The 19,004-nt window shown below is 38.0% G+C and overlaps 1 long non-coding RNA gene across 1 annotated transcript in view; it reads right to left on the bottom strand.

The window, feature by feature from the left end:
• Positions 1-18,747, bottom strand: part of LOC122891569 — a 39,181-nt gene extending 20,434 nt beyond the window's left edge. The window contains exons 1-2 of the long non-coding RNA XR_006381292.1: positions 18,652-18,747; positions 16,380-16,448 (exon numbers count right to left, since the gene is read on the bottom strand). This is a non-coding gene — a long non-coding RNA (uncharacterized LOC122891569). The remainder of the gene's footprint in view (positions 1-16,379; positions 16,449-18,651) is intronic.
• Positions 18,748-19,004: the final 257 nt, after the last annotated feature.

Genomic DNA, 19,004 nt, shown 5'->3' with positions numbered 1-19,004 from the left:
AAATTTTTTAAAGATTTTTATTTATTTATTTAATTTTATTATTTATTTATCTGACAGAGAGCGTGAGAGAGCATAAGCAGGCAGAGGGAGAAGGAGAAGCAGGCTCCCCACTGAGCTGGGAGCCTGATGGGGGCTCAATCCCAGGACCCTGGGATCATGACCTGAGCCAGAGGCCTAACCAACTGAGCCAACCAGGTGTCCCAAGAGCAATAATGCTCTTAAAAGAAATCCTCACTTTCCAGCTTCTTTAGATTTTTCATATGTAGGCTGGAAGTAGAAGATAGCTATGGAACTACCTAAGCATTATCTACACAGTACATATCTTTTTTCTATTTTTCACCTGTGATTCTGAGCCTTTGGGCCTTAGTAGAAACCAGGAAAAGACTTTTTAAAAAGACCTTTTTAAAGGTAAAATACATATGAAATTACAGAGTAGTATGAGTATATATGCATAGCACATTCCTGAAAGGCTAACCACAAAAGAGGTAATTGTGACTATTTCTGGGAAATGGGAATAATGGGAATGGTAACGAGTTGGTAAGGAAGGACTACTGTTTTCCATCATTGTTTAATTTTCTTTTCTTTTTTTGTCATGAGCATCTTTTACGTTTATTATTTAAAATGTCTAGGAAAAATACTTGATGGGGGGGTGGTCCCTGTGTGGCTCAGTTGGTTGTGTCCGACTCTTGTTTTGGCTCAGGTCATGATCTTGCGAGATCAAGCCCATGTTGGGCTCTGCACCCAGCACAGAATCTGCTTCAGATTTTCTCTCCCTCTCCCTCTGGCTCTCTCACTCTCTCTCTCTCTCAAATGAATAAATAAAATCTAAAAAAAAAAAGAAAAGAAAGAAAAATACTTGACTTTTAAAAAATTAACATTTATTAAAAAATGGGTCAGTTTTCTTGAGAATTGTGAGAAGTGAAAGGAGACTTTTTATATAGGTTTTGTTTATAAAAGTTCATTTACCAGGTAGCTATTGTCCATTAAAAAAAAATAACGTGAGACAGAGACAGAGAGAGAGCGAGAGAGCGAGTGAGTGCACAAGCTGGGAGGAGGCTCAGAGAGAGTGAGAGGGAGAAACAGACTCTCTGCCAAGCAAGGAGCCCAAAGTGGGGCTTGATCTCAGGACCTGAGATCACAACCTGAGCCAAGAGGTGGACGCTTAACCTAATGAGCAACCTAGGCACCCCTATGGTCTATTTACTTATATGCTAAGCACTGGGAAATGTAAAGATAAATAAATCCCACAAAGACAAGCCCTAATCTAGTGGGGAAAATACACCTGTACACAAATAATTGAAGGGAGTGAACCAATGCATTGAAAATGGGAAAATTTTGTGTCTGATATTTCAAATTAGAAAATATGTCTGTTCTGGGGCACCTGGGTGGCTCAGTGAGTTAAGCCTCTGCCTTCAGCTCAGGTCATGATCTCAGGGTCCTGGGATAGAGGCCCGATCTCTGCTCAGCGGGGAATCTGTTTCCCCCTCCCTCTCTGCCTGCCTCTCTGCCTATTTGTGATCTCTTTCTCTGTGTCAAATAAATAAATAAAATCTCAAAAAAGAAAAGAAAAGAAAATATGTCTGTTCTGCATTGAAAATTCTATTCCACTGGTAAACCTCCTATACCATAAAGATGTTGAAGGATATTTTCTACAACAAAATGAAAATCTCTCCATTAATGGCATAGATTTTCTGTAACAAAATGGAATTTTCAAGCCCTTCTCCCTCACATATGTGCCACACAGATGCCAATATTTGGTTTGTAATTTCATTCAATGACATCCACATCAATGATTTCATTCAGCAGTATACTATTTCTCCTTGTGATATTAACTGACCTTTACCTTTGTTCTTTATAAAATAATTTCCCAACAGTTCAGTGCTGCTTGTAGCTGATTTCAAAGGTTTCTTGGCCAAGATGTGACTGGTAAGTATTTGCTTTAAAAAAGGCAACTTTATGGGGGCGCCTGGGTGGCACAGTTAGTTAAGCTTCCGACTCTTGGTTTCAGCTCAGATTGTGATCTCAGAGTCATGAGATTAAGCCCTAGCCAGGTTCCACACTGTGCAAGAAGTCTGCTTGAGATTTTTCTCTCCCTCTCCCTCTGCCCCTCCTATTCATGCTCTTTCTCAAATAAATAAGTAAATCTTAAAAAAAAAAAAAGAAAGCAATTTTATGGAAAGGGCAAAACTGTGGAGTCACTTTGAAAATATCAGTAGTTGTCAGGGGTTAGGGAGAAGAAAGGAGGGATAAATAAGTAAAAAAGGGGATTTTTAGTCCAGTTAAACTATTCTGAATGATACTGTCATGTAGATACATGTCATTATACATTTATCAGAACCAAGAATGTACAATACAAAGAGTGATCCCTAATGTGAATTCTGGACTTCAGTTAGTAATAACGTCTCAATATTGGCTTTTTTTTTTTTTAAAGATTTTATTTATTTATTTGACAGACAGAAATCACAGGTAGGCATAGAGGCAGGCAGAGAGAGAGGAAGAGAAGCAGGCTCCCTGCTGAACAGAAAGCCTGATGCGGGACTCGATCCCAGGACCCTGAGATCATGACCTGAGCCGAAGGCAGTGGCTTAACCCACTGAGCCACCCAGGCACCCCAATATTGGCTTATTGATTGTAACAAAGGTACCACACTAATGCAAGATATTAACAATAAGGGAAACTGAGGAGGGCGGTGGAGGTATATGGGAACTCTATACTTTTCACTCAACTTTTCTGTAACATAAAATTGTTCAAAAAATAAAATCAATTAATTTAAAAAAAAAGGCAACTTTGAATTTACGTTGCCATTGAGGCATTGCTTACTACTTCACCTTTAGATACAAATGTCTCAATTTAATAATAGAAAGCATCAAAGTTGCCTTTTCTGTGCAAAACCTGATTTTGTTTTTAACAAGAAAGCCTGCCAATCTCTTTTGAAAGTGTGACAAAGTTTATAACAACGTTTGCATTGGTAGTTAGATGTAAACGGACAACTAGAGTAGTACAATTTCGTTTTCACATATCCAGCCTCAAAAGTCCTATTCTCACATTTAAATTTTGACTGCTAGTACAATCACCACACTCAGAGTCATTTGTTCCAGCATGTAAAAATTTCCATTCTCAAACAGTATCTCGAGATGCCATTTCTATTTTTTCTCTCATAAAGGCTGTTTAAAACACACTTCTCGGAAAAAATCTCTTTGGCCATTATAAGTTACTGAATCACTACCTGACTTTCTGAATAGTGCTCATTCTTCTCTTATTTCTGACTTCTCTTTGCAGCTAATAGCACAAAGCACTTATAGGAGTACTTGCTTTATTGTGCTTCACAGTTTTTTTTTTTTTTTTTAAAGATTTTATTTATTTATTTGACAGAGAGAAAGATCACAAGTAGGCAGAGAGGCAGGCAGAGAAAGAGGGGGAAGCAGCCTCTCTGCTGAGCAGAGAGCCCGATGCAAGGCTCGATCCCAGGACCCTGAGATCATGACTTGAGCCGAAGGCAGGAGCTTAACCCACTGAGCCACCCAGGCGCCCACTTCACAGATTTTTTTAACAAATTGAAGATTTGAGACAAGTCTGCATCAAAACCAAGACAAGTGGTACCATTTTCCCAACAGCGTTTGCTCACTTCATGTCTCTGTGTCACATTTTGGTAATTCTAACCATATTTCAAACTTTTGTATTATCACACTTGTTACGGTGATCTATGATCAGTGATCTCTGATGTTACTATTGTAATTGTGTTCGGACGCTATAAAACTACACCCATATAAGACAGCAAACTTAATAAAGCCTGTGTTCTGACTGTTCCATACTCCCTGAGACACAACAATTGAAATTAGGACAACTGATAATCCTACAATGGCCTTTCCATGTACAAGTGGAAAGAAAGAGTCGAGTATCTCTCACTTCAAATAAATAGCTAGAAATGATTAAGCACAGTGAAGAAGGCATGTTGAAAACCAAGACAGGCTGAAAGCCAGGCCTCTTGGGCTGAACAGTTAGCCAAGTTGTGAACTCAGTGGAAAAGTTCTGGAAGAAAATTAAAAGTGCTGCTTCAGTGAACACGAGAATCATAAGAAGTGAAACAGCCTTATTGCTGATATGGAGAAAGTTTGAGTGGTCTGGATAAAAGATCAAACCAGCCACAACATTTCCTTAAGCCAAAGCCTAATCCACAGCAAGACCCTCACTCTTCAATTCTCTGCTCTGAAAGCTGAGAGAATTAAGAAGCTGCAGAGGAGGGGCACCTGGGTGGCTCACTTGGGTAAGTGACCAACTCTTGATTTAAGCTCAGGTCATGATCTCAGGATTATAGGATTGAACCCCTTATTGGGCTCCATGATCAGCATAGAGTCTGCTTGTCCCTGTGCCTTTTGCTTCTCCCTCTGCTCTCTCTCTTTCTTTAAAAAAAAAAAAAAAAAAAAAAAATATATATATATATATATATATATAATCTTTATTTAAAAAGCTGCAGAAGAAAAGCTGGAAGCTAGCAGAGGTTGGTTCATGAAGTTTAGGGAAAGAAGTCACGTCTAACATAAAAATGCAAGGTAAAGCAGCAAATGCTGATGTAGAAGCTGCAGCAACACTGAGACAAGACCCTCCACCAGCAATGGGAGTATGTGTAACTCAATGAAAGCTGAGATGATGGTTAGCATTTTTTAGCAAAAAAGTATTTTTAAATGAAGGTATGTACATTTTTTAGGCATACTGAGATTGCACAGCTAATGAAGTACAGTATAGTGTAAACAAAACTTTTGTAAGTACTGGGAAACAAAAAATTTACTTCACTTGCTTTATTAAAATACTTGCTTTATTGCAGTGGTCTGGAATGCATAATAACTCCAAGGTATGCCTATACTATGTGCCAGACACTCTTTGTGCTAAGCATTTTACTTATATTAATTTAATCTTCAAGATAATCCTTCCTGGTAAATAGAATGATTTCTATTACACTAAAACTGAAGGAAGCAAGGATTTTGAATTAGGTCTTATCTGACACCATCAGCTTTCTGCTTTTAAGGACTTTACCATAATTTTGTGTTTGGTTTTCACTGTTTCAATGTGAATCCCATTATATGTTGCTGCACCATTTAATAAATTTAAATTCTTGTCCACATGCATGTTGTGAAGTCCAAGGAAATGGTAAACTCTGAAGGGAAAGCACTGTGAATCCTTTGTATCTATTAGCTGAAGCTTCCTTTCTCCAGTGAATCCTTTGTCTTGTATTTTGACCTCAACAAATATTGATGACTAGCTCTAAAACCATTTTTTTTAAACTGCAGAGCTCATCAAATTCAGAAAGAATACTAATTTTCCTCTGAAATATTTTTATTCAGTAAATGCAAAAACTCAAGCACTAGGAAGAGCTGCTTCCTTAATGTGCAAAAATTCAGTAAAATGAGAATATCTTATTTTCTGTTTGCAAAGTGTTTTTAATATATATCATCTCTTTTCATTCTCATAACATGCCTACATAGGAAAAGTTATATAGACATTTTAAAAATGAAAATTCTGGGACTTAGAAAAATAAAGAAACTTGTTTACACTTAGATAGTAGTCATTAGTGGATTCAGACTCCACCCTAAGTGTTCTTAGATTCCAGATCCCAGACTATTCAAGATGCTACAGTTTCTGTGTCTGTCTATGTTCATTTAAAATTTTTCATTACAGCCAAATTGCCAACCAGAGGTTGCTACCAATTTTTAGCTAGTATAGTGTAATTGTTAAAAGCATTAATTTGGCGAGGGCGCCTCAGTGGCTCAGTCCTTTAAGCATTTGACTTTGGCTCAGGTCATGATCCCAGGGTCCTGGGATTGAGTACCACATTGAGCCCCAAGTCTGGCTCCTTGCTCAGAGGGGGAGCCTGCTTCACTCTCTCTCCCTGCTTGTGCTTATAGCTTGCTCTCTGTCTCTGTCAAATAAATAAATAAATAAAATCTTAAGGAAAAGAAAAAGTGCTGGGGTGCCTGTGTGGCTCAGTGGGTTTAGCCTCTGCCTTCTGCTCAGGTCATGGTCTCAGCGTCCTGGGATTGAGCCCCGCATCAGGTTCTCTGCTCAGCGGGGAGACTGCTCCCTCCTCCTCTCTGCCTGCCTCTTTGCCTACCTGTGATCTCTCTCTCTCTCTGTCAAATAAATAAATAAAATCTTAAGAAAAAAAAAGTGGTAACTTGGGAATCACTAATTGTGGGACCTTGGTATACGTTACTAGACTATGTTCAATTGTAAAACGTGAATGACAATATAGCAGCTACCCACAAGGTTATTGTGAGGATTAAGAGAGGTAACACATGTAGAGAGCTGAAAAGAGTACCTGGCACATTGCAAGACCTATATAAGAGCACCAAACTGCTGTTGGCACTTGAGAGTCTATCAGAATATCTTTATTATTATTAACAACCCGATGGGTATAAAATGCTGTAGACTGTTTTTGAAATTTTTATTCAGTGTATTTCAACAAAATATCTAGTATTGTTTTATTTTGCATTTTTCCTAATTACCAATAAGGTTGAGCACCTTTTGTGGGGTTTTTTTGTTTGTTTTGTTTTGTTTTATCTGTTCTGCGAATGATCAGTTCATACCCTTTGCTCATTTTTAAAAATCTGTTTTATGTTTTCACATTGTTTTGTGTTTTATAATACACTGTGTATACTAATCCTTTGTAATACACATAGCAGTATTTTTCTTTAGTCACTACTTTTAATTTTGTTCAAGGTGTCTTTTGGTTATAGTTTTAAAATTTTATGTACTTAAGTCTGTTAAGCTTTTCCTTCATGGTTTTCAATTCATATCATATATTTTACATTTTCTTCAATATATTTATACAGTTTTGGTTTTTATATGTGGGTACTTAATAAGTTAGGAATTAATTTTCGGGACTGGGGTGAGGGAGTGTTCTCCTCCCATCCCCCCAAATGGGTAGGCTTCTCCACATGAATGATCTGGAATTTGGTCATCTATCTAGGCTTGAGCACTTGTTCTCCCCATCCCTCCAAATCTAGACTCTTGCTTGTAGTCACTTCTTTAAAAAATTAGGGTAGATAATCTGATCACCTCTTTCTTGACTTTGGTTTTCCACCTTATATATGGAAACTGACCTTGACAAGGGTTGTGGACATCTGGCTGAGTACCACTGAAAGACAGTTGGAGATGGGAGGGTGGTGATTAAGTAGGCAAGCAGGTCTTAAAGGTCATTGCCTTGGCTTTGCTACCATAACAGAGTACCATGGACTAGGATGTTTAAACAAGACAAGTTTATTTCTCACAGTTCTAGAAGCTGCCAAGTCCAAGATCAAGGTGCTGGCCAATTTGGGTGCCGGATAAGAACTCTCTTTCTGCCTTGTAGTTGGCTGCCTTCTTACTGTATGCTCATCTGACTTCTCTATTTACACTGGGAGAGAGCGAGCAAGTTGCTGGTGTCTTTTTTTCCTTTCTTTTTAAAGTAGGCTCCATATGTGGAGCCCAAAGTGGGGCTTGAACTCATCAACCTGGGTTGAAGAGCTGAGTTGAGATCAAGACCTGAATTGGAATTGAGATCAAGAGTTGGACACTTAGGGGTGCCTGGGTGGCTCAGTGGGTAAAGCCTCTGCCTTGGGCTCAGGTCATGATCTCAGAATCCTGGGACAAGCCATGCATTGGGGCTCTCTGCTCAGCATGGAGCCTGCTTCCCCTCTCTCTGCCTGTCTCTCTGCCTACTTGTGATTTCTCTCTTTCAAATAAATAAATAAAATCTTAAAAAAAAAAAAAAAAAGAGTTGGACACTTAACTGACTGAGACACCCAGGCACCTGTGGTGTCTTTTCTTATAAGGACACTAATACCATCATGAGGGGCCCACCCTCATAACATCATCTACACCTAATAATCTTCCAACGTCCCCATCTCTAAATGCTATCACACTGTGGGACTTCAACATATGTATTTGGTGGGGAGGATGGGGATTATAAACTTTCAGTCCATAACAGTCATTCTTATAGGGCAGTGGGTCACCTGCTTGTCATACCTTTCTACCTCAGACAGCCTTCAGGGCTGGGTTGATTGGGGCGGGGGGGCGGGGGGAATGAACGGCTTATTGAAACTTCTGAGAAACTTCATGCAGGCTGGAAATGCTGCTATCATCTGCATCCTGAGGTTAGCCCAGAAGAAAGCAGAAGCTATGCTATATCAGTGTGCCTACAGTAGCTGGCCCAGTATAGAGAGCATCACCTTATTGATCTGGGACTGTCACTTGGCTCCACTTTCTAGCAGGAATGAAATAGAGCAATAGTGCCATTAGACTGGGATATTAAGGAGCATCATAGCCACTGACATTCAAAGTTACCAACTGGATTCCCTTCTCAATGTCAATCTCCTCTAGCATCTGATTCATGCTGTGTCACTCTGGTGACACAGGAGGGGCCTCATGTACATGGTCTGGGCACTGCCATCCTGGCCTTGCCTCCACCTCAGGCATGGAGTCCCACAGGGAGGGAAAGAGCCCCTGCCTGTAAAGATATTATATTTTAAAATCACTCCACCCACCAGTAAAAACAAAACAAACTAATTTGGCATTTAGATTCATTAAGAAATTAAAATAATTAGAAAATACTATTATTGATGTATGATGTTGCCAAATGAAAGTAACACATATACGTTAATGAGGAGTACAGGAAGACATAAGGAACAACAAAAAATAGTAACACATTATGGTTCAAATGTTAGCACTCTTTTTTCTGGAAATCCATAAAGTTTTACTTATATTTAGCATTTGCCTCTAAATCTAAACTCTCAGGTCAGAATATGGTAGGGATTTGGTGTGGTGAAAATTTTCAACCCTTTTTTGTATGTTATGCTGAATTGCTTCCCAAATTTAAATATAGCAAGATCAAAATAAAACCCATGAGCACATCTACATATCCCGCATGTGCAGTAAAAACTAGTGTAACTTAACTGATAAAGCTATGTTCCATGAGAGCAGCTAGTGTTTCCTCAGCTGAAGTTCATGTTCTTTAACATTTGAAAGTACCATTCATTGGTCCTTTTGCTCACGGAATATTTACTAAGCATATACTTTGTGCCATTGTACATAATAGGCATTGGACACAAAGTAGTGTACAAAATACTTGATCCATGACTTGCTGGAGGTTAGAGTCGAGTGTGTGGAATTTTTATTTTATTTTTTTTTAAAGATTTTATTTATTTATTTGAGAGAGAGAGACAGTGAGAGAGAGCATGAGCGAGGAGAAGGTCAGAGAGCGAAGCAGACTCCCCATGGAGCTGGGAGCCTGATGTGGGACTCGATCCCGGGACTCCAGGATCACGCCCTGAGCCGAAGGCAGTCGTCCAACCAACTGAGCCACCCAGGCGTCCCGAGTGTGTGGAATTTTTAGCCAAGTAGAAAAGAAAGAACAGAATATGTCAAGAAGACATGGATTTTTACTATATGATTTCACTCATACGTTGAATTTAAGAAATCAAACAAATGAACAAATTAAAAAAGAAGACAAACAGAAAAAGAGACTCCTGACTATAGAGAACAAACTGATGGCTACCAGAGGGGAGGTATGTGGGAGGATGTGTGAAATAGGGGATGATTGGGATTAAGAATATGCTTAAAAGGGCAACTGGGTGTCTCAGTTGTTAAGTCTCTGCTTCAGCTCAGGTCATGATCCCCGGGATTGTGGGATCTAGCCCTGTGTCAGGCTCCTTGATCATTCGGGGAGTCTGCTTTTCTCTCTCCCATTCCCCCTGGTTGTGTTCCCTCTCTTGTTGTCTCTCTCTATCAAATAAATAAATAAAATCTAAACAAACAAACAAAAACAGTGTGCTTATCATGATGAACACTGAGTAATGTAAAGCAAACCTGAAACTGATGTAATACTCAATTAATTGTGCTGGAATTAAAATTTAAAATTTTTAAATGGGGGCGCCTGGGTGGCTCAGTGGGTTAAGCCTCTGCCTTCGGCTCAGGTCATGATCTCAGGGTCCTGGGATCGAGTCCCGCATAGGGCTCTCTGCTCAGCAGGGGACCTGCTTCCCTTCCTCTCTCTCTGTGACCTCTTCCCTTCCTCTCTCCTACTGTGATCTCTGTCAAATAAATAAAGAAAAATCTTTAAAATAAAAAAAAAAAGAAGACATGGATTTGATAAAGAACAAGGATTATGAATGAGATCTAGGTGAAAGTAAGTTTGTGCAGAAGGTTTAAACTGTTATAAGGGTAAAGAAATACTGAAAAGGACACAGAAATTTCAGGTATGGAGATGGGAACTGGGTGTCTTAGAAACACAAATATCAAACTATTCTTTGATTTTAACTCAGAAACCAGACTATTGGGGCGCCTGGGTGGCTTAGTGGGTTAAAGCCTCTGCCTCAGGTCATGATCTCAGGATCCTGGGATCAAGCCCCACATCAGACTTTCCGCTCAGTGGGGAGCCTGCTTCCTCCTCTCTCTCTGCCTGCCTCTCTGCCTACTTGTCTATCAAATAAATGAATAAAATCTTAAAAAAAAAAAAAAGAAAAAGAAAAAAAAACAAACCAGACTATTCTGTGGAATTCTTTTCAGGTTAATACAAGTAATAAAAAACAGATTGTTTTGGAAGTATTTTTTTTAGAAAAATGCATGTGTATATAGCTCAAACCCTATTAATATTTTGATTTTATACATTCACTAAATAGTTTTTTTTTTAAAGATTTTATGTATTTATTTGACAGAGAGAAATCACAAGTAGATGGAGAGGCAGGCAGAGAGAGAGAGGGAAGCAGGCTCCCTGCTGAGCAGAGAGCCTGATGCGGGACTCGATCCCAGGACCCTGAGACCACGACCAAGCCGAAGGCAGCGGCTCAACCCACTGAGCCACCCAGGCGCCCCTTCTAAATAGTTTTTTTTTTAAACCCAACACTCAGACAAGTATTTCTAAAATCTTAATGATATAAAAAGAATTTATAAATAATTTGATAGGTGTTCTGGTGCTTAGACACTGATGCTGGGATGAATTTAAGAAAAGCAGACTGGAGTCAGAGATACCATTTGGGAAGAAAATACAATATCTCTGACAATTGTTTGATGTTTAGTTAATAGTTTTCTTTGATTTATGTCTTATATACTTTATATCATTATACCTATTTTTATTTATTATTTTATTATATTATATTTATTTATTTATTTAATTTATTTATTTGACAGAGAAAGAGATTACAAGTAGGCAGAGAGGCAGGCAGAGAGAGAAGGAGAAGCAGGCTCCCCACTGAGCAGAGAGCCCTATGTGGGGCTTCATCCCAGGACCCTGAGATCATGACCTGGGCAGAAGGCAGAGGCTTAACCCACTCAGCCACCCAGGCACCCATACCATTATATTTTAATATTTAGTGACTAAAATATGTGAGCACTTCAAAAATTTTACTGAAGCTTTATGTTCTTTCAAAAATCATAACTTATTTTTATTTTATTTATTTTATTATTTTTTTTTAATTTTTAGAAGATTTTATTTATTTGTTTGACAGACAGAGATCACAAATAGGCAGAGAGGCAGGCAGAGAGAGAGGAGGAAGCAGGTTCTCCTCTGAGCAAAGAGCCTGATATGGGGCTTGATCCCAGGACCCTGAAATCATGACCCAAGCTGAAGGCAGAAGCTTTAACCCACTGAGCTACCCAAGTGCCACTGATTGTTTTCTTTAAAATACAAAACATTCCTACCATCCAAGCATTGGGAATACTTTTTTTTTTTTTTTTGCATTAATCACCATCAAGCATGTATTACATTTTACTTACATTGTTTATCTTTCTCTCACCTAAAAATATAAGCCCTAGGAGGGCAAAAATTTTTGCCTATTTTGTTTTCTGCTGTATCTCCAATGCCTAAAACAATGTTTGCACACAGTTATTGAATAAATGGTTGCATGAATGAGTAGTAATTGTCACCTAGATTAAATTTAAGCCATGGGGGAAAGTGTGAAAAAGGAAAGGGGACCTGGCCCCATGATTTAGGAGTTTCAAGATTTAGAAACAAGGAAGTGAAGGCCTGTAAAGAAGTTTAAAATACAGCCATCTGAATTAGTGGTCTAGAAATAGAGAATATGGGGTTTGGGGGGCAAGGACAACAGCACAGTTAACTCTTAATTGCTATTTGGAATTCAAGGACAATGTTGACAGAAAAGAGTCATCCATAAACATTTACAAACTATCAAATGATAAGCATTGTTTGGAGATGCAAATATAGTGAATAAGATATGGTAACTACCTTTTAAAAAATACTTTACTTAAGAGAGAGGGAGAGAGAGAGGAGAAAGAGAGGGCAGGAGCTGGGGGCGGGACAAAGGGAAAGGGAGACTCTCCACTGAGCAGGGAGCCCAACATGGGGCTTGATCCCAGGACCCCGGGATCATGACTGGAACTGAGGGCAGATGCTTAAGTCACTGAGCCACACAGGGGCCCCGGTATCTACTTTATAAGAGCTTACAATCTAGTGGGAAAGACATCTTTAAAACAGATACATTTGAAGTAAATTAACAACCTTAATTATGCCTATGTACAATGTAAGTGTATCAAAGAGGCTGTGGTCTAACCTAAGTGTGAGGGCATAAAGAAAAGAGTCTAGGGTGGCCTGGCTGGCTCAATCAGTAGAATATGTGACTCTTGATCTCGGGGTTGTGAGTTTGAGCCCCACGTTGGGTGTACAGATTACTTAAAAATAAAATCTTAAAAAAAAAAAAAAAAAAAAAAGGAAAAGGAAAGAGTCTAAGAACACTTCCAAGATTGGGTAGAATTTCTTTCATATAAACAAGGGGTAGAATGGAGATAAGGCGATGAAAGTAGCTTAAATATGGTGTCATTTAGGCACTAAAACATTTGTCAAAATGATGTAATGATTTACAAGTGGAAATGGAATTTAGGTTGAACCCTTTTGCACCGTCATTATGAACTTCTCAAAGGAGTAAACTCTCCCTTTGCCTTCCCACCACCAATTTTTAGTTCCCTGGACACCAAGCTTTTCTTTTCCTTGTCCTACTACAACTACTCTCTGTGGTTACAATTAGTTGTGTTGATCTGATAGACCTGTTGATTCTTCTTTGTCCTCACTCCCTTTGGTCTCTCCAGTGCTTTGATGCTCATGATCTACCCACCCTTTGAGAAACTACTTTTATTTTATTCAACCCAACTTCTTCGCTGTTCCTCTTCTACCAAATTAAGTCTCCCTTCCTTCTACTCAACTTGCCTGATTCAGTTAATAGTACTATTTATTTCAATCGCTAGATTTAGAGATATTTTTGAAAACCACTTTATAAATTCATAATCTCTGATTGGAAGGACCCTCCAAGATTTTTTTTTAAAATATTTTATTTATTTGTCAGAGAGAGAAAGAAAGAGAGCCTCCAACACCTTTTAGATCATATTTCCCCTGTGTTCTCTACAGTTGATGCTTGCATCTTTTTCATAGTGTCATCATCAAATGGTTTTCTACCTAAGCCTGAATCAATGACAGGAAGTTTAATATCTTAATCCCGCATCGTTCTTCTCCCATTAGGCTAAATCCCATTAATTCTCCTTAAGAATGTCTTTCATTTATAAGTCCTACTTCTTCATTTTCACCATGGTTTATTAAGATGCCTCATTTAGACCCTTACCATGTTATAAGTAAATTAGTATGACATGATTGCCCCACTGAGTCCCTCCAGTTCATCTCACAGATCTGAACCAGACTTGACCCTTTTTAAAATGTTATTTTACTTTACCTATTCTTAAATATTGCCTTTGTCTTATCACTCTTATACTCACAAAGTTTAAATAGTTTCCTATATTTTATTTTTTCAATCTGAAACCCTCTGCTTTCAAGATTCCACCCACCTTATTTCTCATTGGTGTTGAAACACACCTTCTTTGTGGTATATACATAAGCAAGTGTGTTTAGGTGCTGCCACTATCTTTTGCTAATTTATTGCCCACTGACAGCTAAGTGTGTCCGTATCTCTGTTTTTATCTTTATCATCAATGTCAGAAGTAGAAAAAAGTCCTTTAAATACTCATTTTGAGATTATTTGGACAAAAAAGTGAGTTGAACAACTATTTTCCTATCAGAAATAGTTCCTAATAACTATTTTCCTATTTCCCTTTGGACTTCTACAAAAATTGGAGGAGTAGCTTGGGGTCATAAAACAAATACAAAAGTAACCAATTCTTTTTGTCTGGGGGCCTTTCTTGGTGGCCTACTATGAAATCACTGTTCTAGATCAGATCAAGGAAATGACAACCAAGATACATACTGATCTACATAAAGCATCTTACAAAAATAAGGTGTATGTTTTCACTTAAAAAGCACTGATTCTATCATATGGATATCTGTATAAGGAAAACTGAGAGATCTAGAATGTAAAGGTTTTTTTTTTTTTTTTTTTTTTTTTAATTTATTTGACAGACAGAGATCACAAGTAGCAGAGAGGCAGGCAGAGAGAGGAAGGGAAGCAGGCTCCCTGTGGAGCAGAGAGCCCGATTTGGAGTTTGATCCCAGGACCCTGGGATCATGACCTGAACCAAAGGCAGAGGCTTTAAGCCACTGAGCCACGCAGGCACTCCTAGAATGTAAAGGCTTTGTATTCTCTTCTGTAATGTGGCTATTGTGGTGGTGTTGTTTTGAGGAGAGATAAATCACATGTTTATTGCAGAAGTTGGTAAAATATTTGTCATATAGTTTTAGATTATAATTAACTTCAACTTCATATTTTGCTATAGGTTTTCTAAAATAGAGTAAGAATGAAAAATCTAGAGCTTCATTAATCTTTTGGTTTCAGGGTATCCAGAGCCATGAGAATTTGAAAAATATCTATGTGGAGGTAACAAGAAAGGCCACCTTCCCCAACCTCCCCGCAACCCCGCTTATGGCTGTGCTCTCTCTCTCTAAGTAAATAAATAAAACGTTAAAAAATGACATTCAGTTAACAGATATGAAAAAAAGTGGTGTTATTGATGAATAAATAAAAAAGGAAGGGTAGTAAATGGTGAAATGTTATCAATTAAAAATAAATAATAAAATTAATTTTCAGTGATTCAGTTCTATAATATTCCAAAATAAAAAAACAGAAAGAATGAATGAGTATCCCAAAAGGCTTATCAAGTTCAGTCTTGCACAGTTAGAAAAAAAAACACACTCCTCTCAACAAACTTGGCTCAGAATTTTGGCTCAAGACCAGCATGACTTAATAGCTGTAATTTGCATTTGAATGCAATTAACTGGGCCAGTACTTTGGGGTAATCAAGCTGTGTGCAATATGCATAAACTGCAAACTCAACAAAAGTCCAAAGCAGTGGAGAGAAATTTTTAATCTGTGAATTCCCCTTAGATTAGGAATCCAGGTCCAAACCCTTAAATTCAGTTTTAGATTTCAAAACTGTAATTTTAAGTGTGAACACTGAAATTTAACTTTTTTTAAAAAAAATTTATTTATTTATTTGTTAGCGAGAAAGAGAGATACAAAGCATAAGCACGGGGCAGAGGCAAGCAGAGGGAGAGGGATAAGCAGGCTCCCCACTGAGCAGGGACCCTGATATGGGACTCGATCCTAGAACCCTGGGACAATGACCAAAGCCAAAGGCAGATGCCCAACCCCCTGTGCCACCCAGGCATCCCAGAAATTTAACTTTTATCTAATTGTCTATTCTTTTTTTTTTTTTTTTAAAGATTTTATTTATTTGACAGACAGATTACAAGTAGGCAGAGAAGCAGGCAGAGAGAGGAAGGGAAGCAGGCTCCCTGCTGAGCAGAGGGCCGGATGCGGGGGCTCGATCTCCGGATCCTGGGATCATGATCTGAGCCGAAGGCAGAGGCTTTGACCCACTGAGCCACCCAGGTGCCCCCTAATTGTCTATTCTTAATGAATAGACATTTAGATACTTGCCATTATTTTTCCTTAGAATAATAATTTCACTATTTTTATAAAAGTGTTATTTTAAGAATTTCAAGCAATATAAAAAGATAAAAAGAAGGAAATAAAAAGTTCCTCAAGTCCTTAGTTTCCACCCAGAAATAACTCACACCAATATTCAAAATAAACACAAATGAGAAAAATGTGAAGAAAATAGATATTTGGTTAAAAGTTTGGTTTTTCTGGGGCGCCTGGGTGGCTCAGTGGGTTAAGCTGCTGCCTTCGGCTCAGGTCATGATCTCAGGGTCCTGGGATCAAGTTCCGCATTGGGCTCTCTGCTCAGCAGGGAGCCTGCTTCCCTCTCTCTCTCTGCCTGCCTCTCCATCTACTTGTGATTTCTCTCTGTCAAATAAATACATAAAATCTTAAAAAAAAAAAAAAGTTTGGTTTTTCTAGTAATGTTATGAGTCATTAAAAAATAAATTTACGAAATGTTAACAAACTGCTTTTATCATAAGGTAAACTACTGCTGTAAGTATTTAAGCTCACCTTGGGTTAGTTTGCAGTATATATTCTTCATATGTAAATACTTTCAGTGCAGGCTGAAGTTTTCTAAGCCTAAAGAATAAAATGTATAATGAAATTAACAATGAAGAACAAAGAATCCAGAACAGAGAGTGGAAATACATAGATTTTAGTTGAACTCTGCCAACTGCTTAGTATGTGTGTGTACTGGGACAGGGTATGTGTTGGGGGTAGAGAGAAACAGAGTAGAGGAAGGGGTGGAAGCTGTTGGTGGTGATTAATTCTCCTCTCATGAACGATATACCTCTCTGTAAAATGAAAGGAATGGACTAAATTGTAAAATGTTCTCCATCTCCAAAACTATTGGAGCCTAGCTTACATTTGCTGGTTTATGGAATCTGAGGTACTCTGGTTTCCTTCCTGATAGTTTGAATGCCACCTTTATTAGATACTATGGTGTGCAAATAGTCTCTTTGAGAACTATAAATGGTAGGCAGCAGACTATGTACAATGAAAATGTGTTCTGTGTTGAAATCAAAGCATAGCATGCCCTTCTTCTGGGATCCACTTATTTGTTCAACAAATAAATGCTGGCTGCACTCTTGAATTTTCCACAAATTCTGCCCTTAATAATTTACAGTCTAGTTGAGGAGTTAAAAAGTGATCATTACAATAATAACAAAGGCATTAATGAAATGTGATGAAGATTTAAAAGAATAAAAAAAAAATCATAGAGGCAGAGTGAAATCAGGAATAGGTTGAAGAAAGGTGAATTTCAAGTGAGGCCAGAAATAAAGATAAGATTTTGACAGGTAGATGTTGTTGGGAAGGCTTCTGTTTTCTTATATGTTATATGGAAGTAATAATTGTACCCAACTTCTAGAGATGAGAGACTTATGTGAAATAATGCATGTTAGTCACTTCGCACATTACACTGGCATGGTAGAAGTGTCCTATAAATGTTTTTTCATTGTTATTAATGAGGAAAATGTATAAAATGAAAAGAATCACTGAAGGAAAATTGATATTTCTGATTGTGGTTTTAAGGGTTAGTTTTCCAGAAACTTAAAAAAAAAAAAAAAAAAAAAAAAAGATTTCTGAGGAGATGGCTGTCTAGGCATGCTCTTCCAAAGCCGGTTGTTTGCACAAAAAGTTGTAATCAGAACTTTTTCTTTTAATCTTTTCTGCTAGCAGCAAAAGGGAAGAGGCAAATAACTTTTAATGACTGATTAGAATGTGGAAACCAGAAAAACACTGGGTAGAGGGCCCCGAGGGGAAAAAACTGGGGAGATAGTTGTCCTAATGCATGTTGAAGCTTCTTTTTGGCTGTCTGTTTAGGGTGTGCTAGAATTGATCTTTCTTCAAAGTATACCTTAGACAGGTGCAACTGTAGCATCTGTATCTGCTTTTTAAAACACTATGTATTACTGAGATATTTACCAAAAAATTAGCTAGTTTTATGGGATATTTATTATGAGTTAGTGCTGGGATTAATAAATAATAAGCCAAGCCCTGTCAATTTCCAAAACAACTCTGTAAGGTGAAAAATACATTACTTACATATAAAAAGCTGAGACTTAGAAAGGTCCCATATCTTGTCACTATGTCCTTTGGCTTATCTTTAATGATCTGTATTATGTGTCAGACACTGTTCTAGGAGCCACGAATACATGAGTGAATAAATCAAAAGATCTCTGCTATCCTGAAGCTAATACTCAAATAGAGGGAGGCAGACTATAATCAGAATATTAGTAAGATTATTAACAAAATAATATCACCTAGTGAAAAGGGCTATGAAGAAATAAAATAGTGCTATAATAGTGAATAACTGGAGGTTCACAGTGCTGGCTTCATGGATGAAAGGTTAGTGCAGTCACACAGGGCCCTGGGATTACAGGGGCCCTGCTCTTAGTTTAATGCTCTACTATCACTGTCTTAAAATATTTAATAATTTTGTCTTTAGATTTGCGTTTTGTGAGGGAGGTCTGATAAAACACTGGCACATGTGAGTTAGTAGAGGACATAGGGCAATATCCATGTCCTTCATTCCTTGTCACACCATTGTAATATAACTTTTGTGAGGCCCTGTGAACATAGACTTCTGGTTGACCCACAATGTGTGGCAGTTCAGCGAGATTCAAAGCCAGTGGGAATATGAGGTAAACGTGCTGTGTGTGACTAAGCAGGGATGTTGACACCTGGAGAGGCTATGCTTCCCTCAAACCAGAACTTGCTTCAAATAAAAAAGAAAGCAATGGCATTCTAAGAAACACTCTACCAAAGAACTCTATCTTACCCTTTCTTAGTCATCACTTCCCTGTAGTTAACCACTAATGATGATGTAAAAGGAAAGGCAAAGACAGGGAAAGGTGGTTCCTCTTCCTTTCAGTTCTTCCTTACTCATCTGTAAGCCAAAGGTAGAAAGTGTTAGTAATATGTAGATGAATCAAGAAGTGAATTTAAAAAAGTTGAGTTAGTTTTGTGCAATTTTTTCACAGTTAGGAGTGAAATTCACATGCATTTATGTATTACAGTAGGAATTACATCATTTCGATAATTCCACATGAGTTAATTGCTCTTTATTCATTTTTAAAACTGGCATGTACAATTTAAAGATGAGTGGTAAAACTAATGCTAATAATGAAAAAT

The sequence above is a fragment of the Neovison vison genome, chromosome 12, assembly GCF_020171115.1.
Source record: "Neovison vison isolate M4711 chromosome 12, ASM_NN_V1, whole genome shotgun sequence".
In the NCBI taxonomy this organism is placed as follows: Eukaryota; Metazoa; Chordata; class Mammalia; order Carnivora; family Mustelidae; genus Neogale; species Neogale vison.
Note: the sequence above shows the minus strand (reverse complement) of the source record. Positions and strands in the feature narration are given on the sequence as shown.